The sequence below is a fragment of the Podarcis vaucheri genome (genome assembly GCF_965113315.1).
Source record: "Podarcis vaucheri genome assembly, chromosome: 2".
NCBI classification, from domain to species: Eukaryota; Metazoa; Chordata; class Lepidosauria; order Squamata; family Lacertidae; genus Podarcis; species Podarcis vaucheri.
The window spans coordinates 104841224-104857899 of NC_138760.1; the positions used below are offsets into that span (position 1 = coordinate 104841224).

At 42.4% G+C, this 16676-nt stretch overlaps 1 long non-coding RNA gene across 1 annotated transcript; it reads left to right on the forward strand.

Annotated features, from left to right (window-relative positions):
- Nucleotides 1-680: 680 nt before the first annotated feature.
- On the forward strand, nt 681-10023 carry LOC309525574. The gene is made up of 2 exons (XR_014216433.1): nt 681-803; nt 9625-10023. It is a non-coding gene; the product is annotated as an uncharacterized lncRNA (long non-coding RNA).
- Nucleotides 10024-16676: the final 6653 nt, after the last annotated feature.

Consider the following 16676-nt stretch of genomic DNA (forward strand, 5'->3'; position numbering starts at 1 on the left):
CGTTTACCATTTTTTTAAAAAACAAAAAAGGGTCGATGTATGTTCGAGCAGATTCTAAAACTGCCCCCAAAAGCGGGGATGTCAGCCTAAACAAACAGTTCCTTCCACAGAAAAAGCTCATAATAGCATAGCCAGGGAGGATGCGATGCAAGGAATCCTGATTGGATCTCCCCTTCTTGTTCATAAAGTAGCCACAGAGGGATGCCTTGATCTGGATTGAAAGAGCAGCACTGGGGGGGGGGGGTTATTGGGTGGTTGTTTTCATTTTGATTAGATGTAGATATAGCTATAGATATGTAGTAGTTTTTAAGGTTGATCTCTTCTGTGAGCCATCTAGAGACCTCTGGATATAGGGCGGTATAACAACAACAACAACAACAACAACAACAACAACTGTTCAGTCACTGTGAGAAAAGGACATTGGACTGGACAAGTCATTGGCTTTATCCAGCAAACTCTTCTCATGTTTGTATGTTCTTACGACTGTCCTCTACAAAGAAGGACAAATGGCCAGCCTAATACTATTCGGCTGACTTGCTGCTACCAAGGAGATAAGAAACTGTATTTTGCCTGAACTAGGGGTGTGGGGGGGTGTTTGTGTGTGTGTGTGTGTGTGTGTGTGTGTGGTTTACTCCATTGATTTACTGGCATTCCTTCAGTGTATATCCTGCTGCATTAACACCCCAAAGGTTTCTCAGGACAAAATGGACAGGCTACACCCAATGACCCTCACGGCAGCGGAAGAATCAACTGAGAAGTCCCTTCTTCTCAGAGCTGAACCCCAGGGCCTGGGAAACCGACAGGTGAAAATGGCTTTGGAGCTCGTTCTGCTCCTTTCTTTCTTTCTCTCCCCCTGCGGTGCTAAACTACACCAGCCGTCCCCGCTCTGACAGCTGCGTGCTTTATTGCTGTCCCACTTTTATTGCTTTGCTTTCTTCCCTTCCTCCTGCTTTTTTCTTTTTAAAGCGGGGGGGGGGGTGAGGTTGGCGGAGTTTAAAATTTATAGCCAGCAGAAATAACTGATTACTCTTGGCAAATTAACTGAAGGGATCAATTGTTCCATATGGGAAAAGCCAAAGAACTCGGGTCCCTATTCACGAGGGAAGACTGATGTGCTAAAGGGCAGAGGAATGCCACTTTTATTGTGTGGTAGAGAATTTTCACATCTAGGTCCAAATTCCAAAAAGAAAGCGTGGTATTCAGGGACCTTTGCTCCACGAGGGCCAAGATTGGACTGCATGGGTGAGCAGACAGGGGGATGTCCCTGAGCACAAAGGTTCCCTGTTCATATCTTACTATCTTGAGGAATGTAGGACCCTCCATCAAACAACCCTCCCTAGTGGTGCTGAGTGGTGGACAGGGCAGTTCCTAGCACAGATGCCATCCAAACAGAGCAATACGTGGCATATTAACTTAAATTTCCAATCTCCATCCTTCTTTACATGCAATAAATACAAAGCCCTTGCTGTGTTTATACTGAGCGACACATCTACAATATGCAGATGGTTTTTAAGTGCTCTGCTTTTATGACACACAGCAATTGGTTCCTAAAAGTGGTGAGGGGAAGGAAAAAGAAGAAGAAGAAGAGTTTGGATTTGATATCCTGCTTTATCACTACCCTAAGGAGTCTCAAAGCGGCTAACCATCTTCTTTCCCTTCCTCCCCCACAACAAACCCCCTGTGAGGTGAGTGAGGTTGAGAGACTTCAGAGAATTGTGACTAGCTACATGTGGAGGAGCGGGGAATCGAACCCGGTTCACCAGATTACAAGTCCACCACCCTTAACCACTACACCACGCTGGCTCTCAAGGAGATACTTGGAGTTGGGGCTTTGTCTTCTCTCTATGTTTTTGGTCAATGCAGTTTGGCCTCTCTTGTCGACATGTGTATTCTTTTACAACTGCTTTTACAGTTGCTATTTGTTTACCCCGTGAGGTCAGTTAGCTGGCGGATCTCTATAAACCCAAGGCTTCCTCCTGTAGTGATTATGGCGAGTCAATTCCTTCATCATAGGAAAAAAAAAAAATCCAGGAAAAAAAATTCTGAATAATTTGCCCCAGGCCTTACAGTGATTTGCTAGGGGGATAAGAGGACACTTTGGAGTGAAGGAAAGGAAGTATTCTGGCTGTATTCCTGTGTAGAAACAAGGACATTAGAATGTCTGTGTTTGCCTTTGAAAATATCAGTCACAGAAGAGCCCATCTACTCCAGCATTATGTCCTTACAGTGGTCAACCAGGGAAGCCCTTGGGAAGCCAAAAAGCAAGATCTGAGCAGGTAGTTGTGATTCCCAGCTCATGGCTATGTCTCCCACTGGTATTTTCTGAAGGCTAGAGTGCACTAGGACACACACTCCCCAAATGAGATACATGTCTAGGTAGTGATTTTGAGCTGAAGCGATCCACATCTGACATTTCAGCCATGTTTTCAGCTACAGAACAGTCCCAGGATCAAAGTGATTAATAGACCCGTTTTTTGTTTGTAGAGCCCATATGAGTGTGTGATTGGGCGACGATACAAAGCACAGATTTTGGCTCACAGCTCAAAAATGCTATTTATTGTTTCTTTTGTTTATTATTTATTGCCTAGGTGCTTGAGGTGGCACACATGGGTCTCCACAACTACCCTGTGAGGTAGGTTAGGCTGAGAGGCCCAAGGTGACACTCAGTGAGCTTCATGGCTGAGCGGGGATTTGAACCTTTGTCTCCCAGGATCCTATCTAGCCACTATACCAGATCAGCTCTATTAATCCACTTGGCTACCATTTGTCCCTTTCATACTCCTTCTCTCGTTTGGATAGCATGGTTAAAGAACACCAGTGTCTGGCACACAAGGGAGTATGTGTCCAGGACCAAAGTCAATCATTTTTAAGACAGGCAGTAAACAACAGCTTCTAGAGAAATGACAAAGAAACCAGAGGGGTCCTGGCCTCTTTGTCTGTTGTGATGGCCTCTTAGCTTTCAGCTGCTGCTTTTTTGAAGACTGGGGTGGCATAATTTGGATTGAATTGAAGTGTGTGTGTGTGTGTTGGAATTTGTGGATTTGACTGAGGGCTAGCTACCTTTTCTCCCATCCTCTGGGCCTTGCTGTCTTCCTACAAATCCTCTGCCAAGTCACCTAGCCTACAACCAGAATCCAGAGATGGGTTTATTGTTTGACTAGGATGGATGCTTTAAAGCCCTAAATGGCCTTGGCCCAGGATACCTGGAGGAGCATCTCCACCCCCATCGTTCAGCCCGGACACTGAGGTCCAGCTCCAAGGGCCTTCTGCCGGTTCCCTCACTGCGGGAAGTGAGGTTACAGGGAACCAGGCAGAGGGCCTTCTCGGTAGTGGCACCCACCCTGTGGAATGCCCTCCCATCAGATGCCAAGGAAATAAACAACTATCCAACTTTTAGAAGGGAAGTTTTTAATGTTTGATGTAGTTGCATTTTTATTATTGTTATTGGTGTTCTGTCGGGAGCCTCCCACAGTGGCTGGGGAAACCCAGCCAGATGGGTGGGGTATAAATAAATAAAATAATAATAATAATAATAATAATAATAATAATAATAATAATAATAATAATAAAAACATCATTATTATAGAATCCTGCTTATGTAGGCCCATATAGTAAACTGCACAGTTCAGTTCTGATTTCCAATCCTATGCATGTTGGATTTTACACACACAACCATCCTATTCAGATGTTTACATCTATGCATGGATATCTACTGAGACAGACACGCCTATTGGACAGGATAAACAGGTGTTATATTACTACCCATCACAATAAGAGACATTTGCAGGGATTATTGTCCATTCCTAGGCCTTGGATATCACTCAAGGAAGTGTTTATTATATCATATCACAGGAATATCTCTTCTGCTGCTCTGGATAGTGTGTCGGTGATTTGCTTGTAAATTTTAAGAGAACAGAAGTGCTCCACATAACTGGCGTGAGATTCAAAACTAAAGCGAGAACTTATTGTCCACCAAAGCAGGAGAAGGAAAAGAAAAGGCATTGGGAGCGAGAAGGAAAGACTGCAGTTTATTCAGCCCCCAAATCAAAGGCTTGTCTTTTTGCAGCTTTTCCCATCTGGGAAATAGAATATTTTGGGTGGTGGTGGAGTTGCTTTCATTTGCAGTACTGATAGTGCTTTTGGAAACCCAACAGCACAGATGTCCTGCAGTTTGGGTGACTAATTTTAACAAGCTGCTCACAGTGTTACAAAAGACAGATCTGTTGGCCTTTTTACTTCAAACCACCTCATTTGGACAAACAGTCGCCGCAAATAGCACATATGTCATATGGGATGGTCTCACATGCTGGAGAGAAGAATGCAACTGCTGAAGAGTTCGAAACTGTTTCTCGGGCCAAGGATTACAGAAGTGAGATGGGGGAGTTGAGTTTTCAGAGTTGATTTTCAGACGATCCATCACATCATGCATTATTTTGTACTTGTGGAAGAGCCTCTGAACACCAGACTACCCACTCACAACGTTTTGCTTTTCTTCGTGGCAGACAAGGGTACTCTGAGAACAATCCAACCAACTTTTTTAACGATGCACTGAATAATAATAATAATAATAATAATAATAATTATTATTATTATTATTATTATTATTATTATTATTATTATTATTATTATTTTACCCACCGTGCAAAGACATTTCACATTTGCATTAGAGTACTTGGCAACTCTTTCCCAGTAGTAATGTATGGAAGTGAAAGCTGGACCATAAAGAAGGCTGATTGCCGAAGAATTGATGCTTTTGAATTCTGGTGCTGGAGGAGACTCTTGAGAGTCCCATGGACTGCAAGAAGATCAAACCTATCCATTCTGAAGGAAATCAGTCCTGAGTGCTCACTGGAAGGACAGACCGTGAAGCTGAGGCTCCAATACTTTGGCCACCTCATGAGAACAGAAGACTCCCTGGAAAAGACCCTGATGTTGGGAAAGATGGAGGGCGCAAGGAGAAGGGGATGACAGAGGACGAGATGGTTGGACAGCATGAGTTTGACCAAACTGTGGGAGGCAGTGGAAGACAGGAGTGCCTGGCGGGCTCTGGTCCATGGGGTCACGAAGAGTCGGACATGACTAAACAACAACAACAACTCTGGCAATGGATTTTGCCATGCAGTTTGCAGAACTGACCCCACCAAGGACTCTTCTGGGCTTATAGAAGTTGGTTGCCGGGGAGTTAAGTGGTACATCACCTACTTTGTATACAAAAGGTGCCAGGTTTCAGGGGTGAAACCAGGCTTTGTTTCACCTGGGTCAAAGACCCAGTATGGAACAGACACCCCATGGACATTTCTGTACACATGCAGACTGGGAGCCTCAATAGACGCTTCAACCAGGGCAAAAAAAACCTGGCTGGCCTCCTACGGCTCTGCAGGTTTGATCCCTATTTTCTCTTATAAAAGGGTCTTTGGTAGGTGTAGGGCATGGGTCAGCAAACTTTTTCAGCAGGGGGCCGGTCCACTGTCCCTCAGACCTTGTAGGGGGCCAGACTATCTTTTGGGGGAGGGGAATGAACAAATTCCTATGTCCCACAAATAACCCAGAGATGCATTTTAAATAAAAGGACACATCTACTCATGTAAAAACACGCTGATTCCCGGACCGTCTGTGGGGAGGATTTAGAAGGCGATTGGGCCGGATCAGGCCCTGGGGCCTTAGTTTGCCTACCCATGGTGTAGGACTTGCAATGACCCTTGCTTGAAAGCCTGAACTGCTTCAAGGTTGGCAGGTCGTAATGTCTCCCAATCTTTGCTTCTCCATTTCAAGCAACGTGGAGAATTGCAGCTGAATTTTTCCTAATTCAGGGATATATAGAGAGCTTGTGTGTGTGTCCTGTCTGTTACGTCCTATCCACAGTAGATAGCTGTGATATACAATGTAGTTGAGGAAGGAACAATTCCCCTTTAAGATCATGCTAAGAGGCAGGTATGATCGGAGAGGAGATCAAAAGCGAAGATCAAACATTCTTTCAATACGCAACGGTGGCGGCTAGGATCCTGTTAGCGCAAAACTGGAAAACCCCTAATATCCCCACGGTTAGAGAATGGCGGACGAAATTATTTGAGTATATAGAGTTAGCGAGATTGACACAGAGGATCAGGCATCAAAAAAAATGTAAAACTAAAGAATGATTGGAATAATTTTTTAAGTTATATTGAAGGTAATTTGGGAATTAAAAAAATAACAGTGGACGGAATTTAAAACCAGCGATGTATAGAGTTATTATAATACAACTGCAGAATGGTTATAAATTTATCTAACCTAAATCGAGATGGAAGGAAGCCAATGTGTAATGTCTGTAAGTTTGTTTCTTTTATGTTAATATGTGTTAATCTGATATCTATTTTCTATTCTTTTTCTTTTCTATTTTTTTTCTATTTCTTTATTTTTACCTTTTAAATGTCTATATGTCTTGGCTGATGTAGTTTGCAAGAATTTAATAAAATTTATTTTAAAAAAAATAAAAAATAACAAAAAAAATCTATTGCACCATTCCTGTAGCAACTTTTTGTTTTTTAAAGGTAGGCTAAAAAATGTTTTAGCAGTAATTGCAACATGAGGGAGATCAACAGGCTGTTAAAATGGCACAGGCTGGAAATGCTAGCTAAAAGGGTTCAGCCTGTTGTTCTTGAAGGCTCTGCACCTCTTCACCTGTGAGAGCCAGTGTGGTGTAGTGGTTAAGAACGAGGTTAGCATCTCCGCTCCTCCTTATGCAGCTGCTGGGTGACCTTGGGCCAGTCACACTTCTGTGAAGTCTCTCAGCCCCACTCACCTCACAGAGTGTTTGTTGTGGGGGAGGAAGGGAAAGGAGAATGTTAGCCGCTTTGAGACTCCTTCGGGTAGTGATAAAGCAGGATATCAAATCCAAACTCTTCTCTTCTTCTTCACCTCCCCATATCTCAATGGCAGAGAGAAAGATGAGCTTGTGAGAGATTCCTGCTTTGAGAATCATGATGCTTTGTCAGAGCAAGGTACCACTTAGCGATGCGGAATCTAGGAAGAACTTTGTTTTCTCCTTCACTTCATACCTTGCTGGGTGCAGGGAGTCCCCCAACCTACTGCAAAGTATGCGTGATTACGCCCAGGGACTCCAGGCATAAATCACAGACAATAGCTGGGATGTACTCGCCATCCAGGCAGGAAGCTAATCAAGTTGCCTGCCCTCAGGTTGTTACCCTCACCAGGACTAGGATAATATAGGATAATTTTTGAAAGCAGTGTCATTTGTGTCACACCAGAGTACATTTTTCCAGCAGGTCAAAAACCCAGCACTTATTTAACATGGGTTTCAAAGCCATTACCTGCTCCAACATCTGGAAATACTTAGACCTTCAAATCTTTTCATTATTTATATGGCAATCTAAGCCACTAGCTCAAAATCTATTTTAGAGTTCCTACTACCCTCCCTCCTTCACAAAAGGTGCCCAAACTCTCCCCAAAGCAAAAACAACGGGAAATTAACTATGGTCACATTTGCACATACATGCTTATCATTTTAACCCCGTCATCGCATGATAGCTTTGTTTGAGTCATAACAGATGAAACTATACAAGCAGGGCTTCCATAACACACAATTTCTCTCAGTGGCAGTGGATTGTAACTGATGTAAGTCAGAGTGGAACCCAATGAAGTTGATAGACTTAAGTAACTTGTTCCTTCATTTCCATGGGTCTACTCTGAGGACAACACTTTGTAGTGAGATTCGTTTGCATATTCATCTGTCAATCGTTGACAGATGAGGAATCAGCCAATGTACGTGTTATGTGTGGATTGGGGCTTGATAGAATAATCAGAATCTGGGGCAAAATTAATTGTTTAAAAGAAGAAAATCTGCTTTTTACACAGCAGATAAAGTGCCCTCAACTAAAAATATCACAAAATATCACATGCCATGGGGTCATTTATTTTTCTTATGGGTTGGATTCATATAAGCTGTTGTGTGCACAGATTGGGGTCCCCTCATGCAACAGGACATTCCCCCCTCTTCTCCCCCCAGATGCCCCCTCCCGTGTCCCCTAAATCTACTCTGGAGGGCTGGGGGGAAACCCAGAACAAATTTAGGGGCATGCGGAGGACACACAAGTGAGGCGAGGGGGAGAAAGTCTCATTTTGTGACTGGGACTTATCCCCTCCTGCCCATGCCCCACTTAGTGCTATGTTGAATTCCACCCTAAGTACATTATTATAGGTATTCATCATATTATATATTTCACTTCCACATTTCATGTTCTTCATTCAGTGCCCTGCTCCTAAATACAGAGGGGAGAGAAAATAACTTTCCCCTAAGGAACCAATAATTCACACACAGCGGCTTTTCTACATATATATACAAAACTCTATTGCTAGATGTAAAACAAAAGTGGTATATTATAACTGGCAACTACATTGTTTGAACTTCACAATCTAAATACTCGGGCTGCAATGTATAATTGACTAATTGACTGAAAAAAGTGTCCCAATCATTTGTGTGTGTTTGTATAAATACAAGTACTTTTAAGAACTGGAGAGAGCAAGCACCTTCTTAAAATAACCATACTCTCCTCTCTTGCACACAAATTCATTTTCTAAGACGATGCCTGCCAGACAGATGTGTGCATTATCTAAAAGCTTACAAACTATACTCCGGGGATGGGGAACCTGTGGCCCTCCAGATGTTATTGGACTCGGCCCCAAAAGAGAATGGCCAACGGTCAGGGATGAAAGTAATTTTAGTGCAAAGACATCTGGAGGGCTGCATGTTCCCTGTCCCTGCTATCGTTCTTGGGCAGTATCCAACCAACTCATTCCATCATCTTAAGGAATTTCACTCACACAGTGGAACTTTCCTCCATGTGCAGCCCATGCCCTCTTCAAATCTGCCCCAGAAGGTTGGGATAACCTCAAGGGAGGGGGGGAGTACCATTGCATAGCTGAAGATCCCAACTCTATGATTCTATGATGGGTTGTTTTGTACAGGCTCCTTAGTCCTATTGCTTAAAGAAGAAGGTACCTTCCATCAGATGATGTGACTGGCTATGTCAGTTGATTGGCAGGTTGCCTTGAGTTGAGGCTTTGTGATGGGCCGAATGTGGCCCATGGTGCAACTGCAGCTGGTTAGGTTGAGAATTTCTTTTTTTGGTACAGTGGTACTTCAGGTTACATACGCTTCAGGTTACAGACTCTGCTAACCCAGAAATAGTGCTTCAGGTTAACAGAAATCGTGCTCTGGCGGCGTGGCAGCAGGAGGAGGCCCCATTAGCTAAAGTGGTGCTTCAGATTAAGAACAGTTTCAGGTTAAGAACGGACCTCCGGAACGAATTAAGTACTTAACCCAAGGTACCACTGTACTGCTTTCAAGGAACAGTTTCCTTCTAACCACAATGCAGATGCAGTTTGGACAAATAACTCATATTATTGCATTCCCACCTGCCAATGTTACTGTGCTTCTTTTCCATACCCCTCCAACAATTAACATATGAAGCACGCATAGGGGAACGCCATTGTCAGAATCCTTATCTCCACACATAACCGATGTTCTTTATCATCAGTTTATACTGCTGACAACCAAATAACCTTTCTGGCTTTTCTCAGGTGCTCCAATATTCTTGAATGGCCTAAGCGCTTCTCTCTTCCTGCCAGGTATTGAAAAGAACTTGGCTTGCTCCATTACTAAGGTCCAAGGTGAGGTTCTGGAGTTCACGTCACCTTCCCTTGCCTTCTGGCAGCTTGCGTAGCAACCCGCGTTTTATGTAAGATGGAATATTGTCCTCCGCCAGAAATGAGTTCATTTTGGCAAAGGAGCCACTCTCAGAATGTTGACACTCACCATTGCTTTCCACGAAATCACACAGCTGTGTAGAGCATCTGACCTTCTCAGGACCCTTGCAAGTGACCAGCTGGGCCTGGAGTTGAGCCCAGGGCTGGTTTTTTGCCAGTAAGGAATCTTGCATGGCAGTCGCAGTGACAGAACAGAGAGCCTGCAACAATGTTTTGCTTCTGCCGCAACTAATAAAAAAATGCCACCAGCACACAAAACAACTCATTGCCCTCCTTTATAAATAAATGCACCTCCAACACATTCCTTCTGTTTGGAGCCTTTTAGCTGAATCATTGCAGCTTCTTTGTTTTTATTATTGCTTTAAATTTGTGTGTGTGTTTTAAATGCTACTGTGGGGGTGTGGGGGTGTGTGTTTTTAGCAGCCATAGGAGCATCTATAGATTTTTAATATATACATATAATTTTTATTTATTTTTCATTGTACATTGTACATTCACATCATCATTATCCACCTGGCTCTTTAGAGCCTATCAACTTACTTCCCTCCCGCCTCATGACTTTCGAAATTAACCTTTATACCATTGCAATGTTTTCCAATTCTAATTAAACTCATCACAGACTGTCTCAAAATTTAAATAAATATAAAAAGATTGAAAGTTTCTCATTACAAGTCTTCAGACAACCCTGCTAGTGATGTTAATTGCTTACTATAATCTTTCAGATATCATATAAATTTACTCCAATCCTTTTGGAATACTTGATCGTGCTGGTTTTGGATTTCGCAAGTTCTGCAAAGTCCATCATCTTCATCTGCCACTCTTCTTTGAGGAGCATCCATAGATTTAAAACATATACAGATATTTGAAGCAGAACATTGGGAACTCCAGGACAGAAAAAAGAAAACACTTCTTCAGGCAGTACATAGTGATACTATGGAACTCGGTCGCATAGGAGGCGGTAATGGCCACCAAATTTGTCTAAAAGAGGATTAGACAAATTCATGGAGGAGAATGGCTATTGACTGCTATTACTTTATGGAAGCAAATAGGATTAAAAGAATCCTTAGACAGTTTGGTAGTTCAGAACTAACCAAACTATATATAAATGTATTCATGTATGCAACTACAGTGGCAAGAATGTTACTTGCAAGAATGTTTCTTGCCCAAAAATGGAAAGAAGAAGTCCCAGCAAAAAAAAAGAATGGTTACAAAAACTTATGGAAAATGCAGAAATGGTGAAATTTACTGGAAAAATAAGAAATCAAGATAGCAAACTTCTTATAAAAGAATGGAAATGCTTTATTGAATATTTACGAATGAACTGTAAACATATAAGAACATTGGCAGGATTATTGTAATAACCTGCATTTTTATAGGAGTGTATATTTAAAGTAGATGAATAAATGAGCAAATTAAGTTAATTTGGATATGCAGAAAATATTTAAAATAAATATTTAAAATAAGGAACGGCAGAAAGATGGGGAAGGAAGTCAAGTTTTGAAAATGTTAAAATGATTGTAAAATTATTGAAATGTATAAAATTGAAAATCATAAATAAAATAATAATAAAAAGAATTCTTAAACAACCTCTCTCCATTTTAAAATATTTGTGAGGTCTTATCACTCAGAAGTATTACTCCCCCCCATCACACACACACTTTAATCATTACATGTCTTTGAACTCTGCCTATAAAAAACATTTCACAATTAATTGTAATGATACCAGTTAGTTTCAGGAGTCATTCCCCACATACCTCCCAAGGGAGAAAATCTCCCAGAATCTTAATTATTTCATCTGGATGACCTGCCTTTGTAAATTCAGCTGCAAGCCTTTATCCATTACGTATTGCAAAATTGCTGGACTTTTAACACACACACATACCCCTTTAAACTTAGCAGATTGGCATCCTGTCTTCCATTATTTTATTTTTTAAAAAAAACAGCAGAGGGGGGAAATAATTGTTTGAATAAGAGGCTTATATTAGAACCACTTCAGTATTTATAATTAGTGTTTCCAAGTGGTCTAATGGGGGGGGGGAGAGTTTGAAAAAGCTGTGGTCATGGCAGGGATTCCCATTCAGTTTTGTAGCTGTTGTTGAAAGCAGACACTGAATTTCTCACAGGATTCTGCTCAAAGATCTGAAGATAGGTGCAGTCTGGCTGAAGTACATTGCAAGTAGATATGCTAGATTGAGTGGAGGGCTGTGACCCTCGATATGTTGTTGAACGCCAGCACCCACCAGCCCCAGCCAGCATTCATTTCACCTTGAAAGTATGGGCACCTTGAAATTAATTTCACCTTGAAATTAAGAAGGCTGTGAAAGAGGATCTAACTCTCTAGGTCCACATTTCCATGCATAAGCAACATTGCCACTTGGAATGGCAGGCTACGGCTGAAGCAGTACTTTTTTCTGGGGGTACTTGAGGGTATGCGGTACCGGTACCTCTTTGTTGTTGTTGTTAAAAAGTGTGACAAATACTGTAACAAATTCATGGTGGGTAAAGGTAAAGGTAAAGGTAAAGGGACTCCTGACCATTAGGTCTAGTCGTGGACGACTCTGGGGTTGCGGTGCTCATCTCGCTTTATTGGCCGAGGGAGCCGGCGTACAGCTTCCGGGTCATGACTAAGCCGCTTCTGGTGAACCAGAGCAGCGCACAAAAACGCCGTTTACCTTCCCGCCAGAGCGGTACCTATTTATCTACTTGCACTTTGACGTGCTTTCAAACTGCTAGGTTGGCAGGGACTGAGCAACGGGAGCTCACCCCGTCGCAGGGATTCAAACCGTCAACCTTCTAATCGGCAAGTCCTAGGCTCTGTGGTTTAACCCACAGCGCCACCTGTGTCCCTTCTCATGGTGGGTACCAGCACCTATTTTTCGGAGGGGCGAGCACTGGGCTGGAGAATACATGGTATGGCAAGGAGAAACATGCTAAGAGGAAGGCATGCTTGGCAAATCCGCACCGTAATCAACTCCTGCCCGGAAACCAATGTTTCCACTGTGGAAGGATGTGTGGATCCAGAACTGGCCTCCACGGTCACTTACGGACTCAGTGTTAAAACTGTGTTTATGGAAGACTATCTTACTTGGCTGTGAGAAGGAGGAGGAGGGAGTATGGCAAGTTAGAGCTATTTCATCAGGCAGATCTACTTGTGAGTCAGCCATCTGAGATGGCAAATTGGGCTGCTGGCTTGCAAGCTTTGCATGTGCGTAGGAGGAGTCAGGTTTCTCCTCGCTCCTATTATCTCCTTGTCAGGCATGGGGTTCGCCAAAATCCCATGGAAATTATTATTATTATTATTATTATTATTATTATTATTATTATTATTATTACCCTGCCCATCTGGGTGGGTTTCCCCAGCCACTCTGGTCGGCTTCCAACAAAAGATTAAGAATACATTAAAACATCAGTCATTAAAAACTTCCCTAAACAGGGCTGCCTTCAGATGTCTTCTAAACGTCAAATAGTTGTTAATTTCTTTGACATCTGATGGGAGGGCATTCCACAGGGCAGGCGCCACTACTGAGAAGACCCTCTGCCTGGTTCCCTGTAACCTCACTTCTTGCAGTGAGGGAACCACCAGAAGGCCCTCGGCGCTGGACCTCAGTATCCGGGTTGAACGATGGGGGTGGAGACACTCCTTCAGGTATACTGGGCTGAGGCTGTTTAGGGCTTTAAAGGTCAGCATCAACACTTTGAGTTGTGCTCAGAAACGTACTGGGAGCCAATGCAGATCTCTCAGGACCGGTGTTATGTGGTCCCGGCGGCCACTCCCAGTCATCAGTCTAGCTGCCGCATTCTGGATTTCTTCAAACTAGTTATTTGGGATCTGGCCTAAGAACATAAGAGGAGATTGCTGGATCAGGCCAATGGCCCTTCTAGCCTGGCATCCTGTGAGATGCCTGAGGGAAACTCGCAAGCAGGATTCTCCCTTCCTGTGGTTTCCAGCAACTGATATCCAGAAGCACCGCTGCCTCTGACAATGGAGGGACATGGTAGCCATCATGGATGTTAGCCTACTTGTGAGCAGTTTCCTTTTCCATTGCTTAAAAAAAAAACTGTTTAATTTTACAATTGCCATTTAGTTTCCTGCATTGTTGTGATTTTACTACTGTTCTAGTAATTCGGGGGTTGTTGGTGTTGTTTAAAAAAAGAAATGCATTATTTAATTGTAAGCAAATTATGTCTTGCTATTATTTATTAATTTGTGAGCCACTTTTTCCATGCGCCTCAAGGGGATTCACAAACATGGCATTAATCCAGCTAAAAATAGTTGTTTTTTTTAAAAAGCAGTACAAACACAACTACTCAAGGCAGGTTTTTTAAAAAAACAAAAAACCCAAAATCTGGCTGGAAACATTTGCTAAAACAACGATGCCGTCAATAATTTTTGGAACGTTCTCATACTCTGTGTCTGTTGTATCTCAACGGGGAAGCTGTTCCACTGAACAGGGGCAGCTGCACTGAAAGCTCTGCTCCAAGTTGCTGTTTGTGTGGCACAAGCTTCCGATATTTGAGGTGCTTGAAGGAGAAACCCTGCTGCAGAATGCAGTGACCTGCTGGCTATGTAAGAGATATGGCAGTTGTCTCAAGTAACTGGGTCCTGAGCCAGTAAATGAAATTTGTGCTCCTATTTTTCTACTCTGGTGAACAAAAATCAAAGACACGCAGAAGGGGAGTCGAGACAATTGGCCTATTCTTTTGGCAAAATGAGAGCTGGTGAGGGTTAGGGTTAAGGTTATGGTCCGCTGTAGCATGAGGAAAGCTAGGAAGAATATGGTATGTAAAAGCTTAGATTCACATTTTTCTCTCCAACCTACCCCCACTGCCCACCATCTGTAGACTCCATTCAGTGCAAATTCTCTTCCCACACTTGGACTTTGGTTTGATTTTGAGAACTGAGTTTTCCTCTTAAACCTTTTAATGCAGTTTTCAGGTAATTTGATTTTGTTTAGGGGAATGGGGCGCTTAGGTATTTTTAGACCCTAGATTTAATGGTCCTATGGCAGGGATTGATAGAAGCTCTGCAGATGTTGGTGTTCTTTATTTCACATACTTCAACTTGTTGAAAGCTCGCCCTGCAATGCTGGAGCCCCTTCTGTTTCTTCTGCTGTGTGGAGCCCCAGACTTCTGCCCCAAAGCCTTGTTCTGACAACACCTGCGTTTTAAGAGCATTAGAACAAAAAACCCTAATATCTGTTCATTCCCTTGCTAATGTAGGGAGTTCTCGGTGCTATTTGTGCCAGTTCCTTAATTTATTAATTAAATGGTGGCTATTAGGTTAGCCTTTCCCTTATTCTAAATGACGAAAATGAGCTATTTATAAGTTAACTTGATTCCAGTTTGTCTGATCTATGAAAAAGAAGACCGAACTGAGCATCAACTGAATTATATAAAAAGATTTCTTTCTCTCTGTGTGTGCTTATATTCTACCCAATCTCGTTTTCCGTAATACTAGAACTAAGGGACTGATCTAATGAATCTGAATATTGGAAGATTTGGGACAAAAGAAAATACTTCTTCACACAGCTCATAGTTATGGGTGTGGAATTTGCTCCTATGAAAAGCAGTGACGGCCATCAACTTGGGACTCAGCTACACAGCTGCAAATGAAATGTTTTAAGTGTGTTTTAAGTGCAATATACAGTGTGACACTAGATGGCGATGGTGAGCCTTATGGAAAATTCAATGTATTTTTTAAAAAGCTTTTTTTTAAAAAAAGCATTTTCAGAATGTTTTTTTATATGTGTGTAGATTCTACCTTGGATGGCTTTTAAAGAGGATTAGACAAATCCATGGAGGAGAAGGATGTCAGTAGCTACTGGCCCTGATTTGCTGTGTTCTGCCTTCATCATTGGTACATCATTGAGTACCAGTTTCTAGGAATTGCAGGTGGAGAATATCGTGTTGTCCTCAGGTCCTGCTTGCAGGCTTCCCATTTCTTTGCCTCTGTGAGAACAGGGTGCACAAATAGATAGACCACTGGCCAGACCCAGCTGGATCTTCTTATGTTCTTAATCTGCCCAGAAACACAATACTCATCTCTCTCCATATGAACCTACCCGGACCCTGAGATCATTTTCTGAGGCCTTCCTTCGTGTTCTTCCTCCTTGAGAGGTTCGGAGGGTGGCAACATGAGAACGGGCCTTCTCTGCAGTGGCTCCCCATCTATGGAATGCTCTCCTCAGGGAGGTTCGCCTGGCGCCTTCATTATACAGTGGTACCTCGGGTTACATTCGCTTCAGGTTACAGACTCCCCTAACCCAGAAATATTACCTCGGGTTAAGAACTTTCCTTCAGGATGAGAACAGAAATTGTGCTCCGGCAGCGCGGCAGCAGCAGGAAGCCCCATTAGCTAAATTGGTGCTTCAGGTTAAGAACAGTTTCAGGTTAAGAACAGACCTCCGGAACGAATGAAGTACTTAACCTGAGGTACCACTGTACACCTTTAGGCGCCAAGGGAAAAGGTTCCTCTTCAACCAGGCCTTTGGTTGACCTGATCAACATCCCAGACCCTTTTAAAATGTGTTGTAGAAGGGGGGATTGTTTGATTGTCTTTGTTTTTTTATTATGTATTCTGTGTTTTTCATAGTGTGATTTTATGTTGTGAACCACCATGAGATCTACTGGTATACAGAGTGGTATACAAATTAAATAAATGAATGAATGAAAATAAATAATAAATCTTTGAGCAGGTCACAACATATTATGAACGTAATTGTAGAACATCCCATCCCTACATATTTTTAAGCACACCTTGAAAATGTATCTGCTTTCACAGAAAGGTTTTAACTGGGTTGTAGAAATTTGTGGTGATTGTTTGATTACACCATGTTTAATTGGGCTAATTGCTCTTTTTTTAAAAAAAAATGTGCTTGCTATTTTAATATTAACTACTCCAGTTGTTTCAGAGC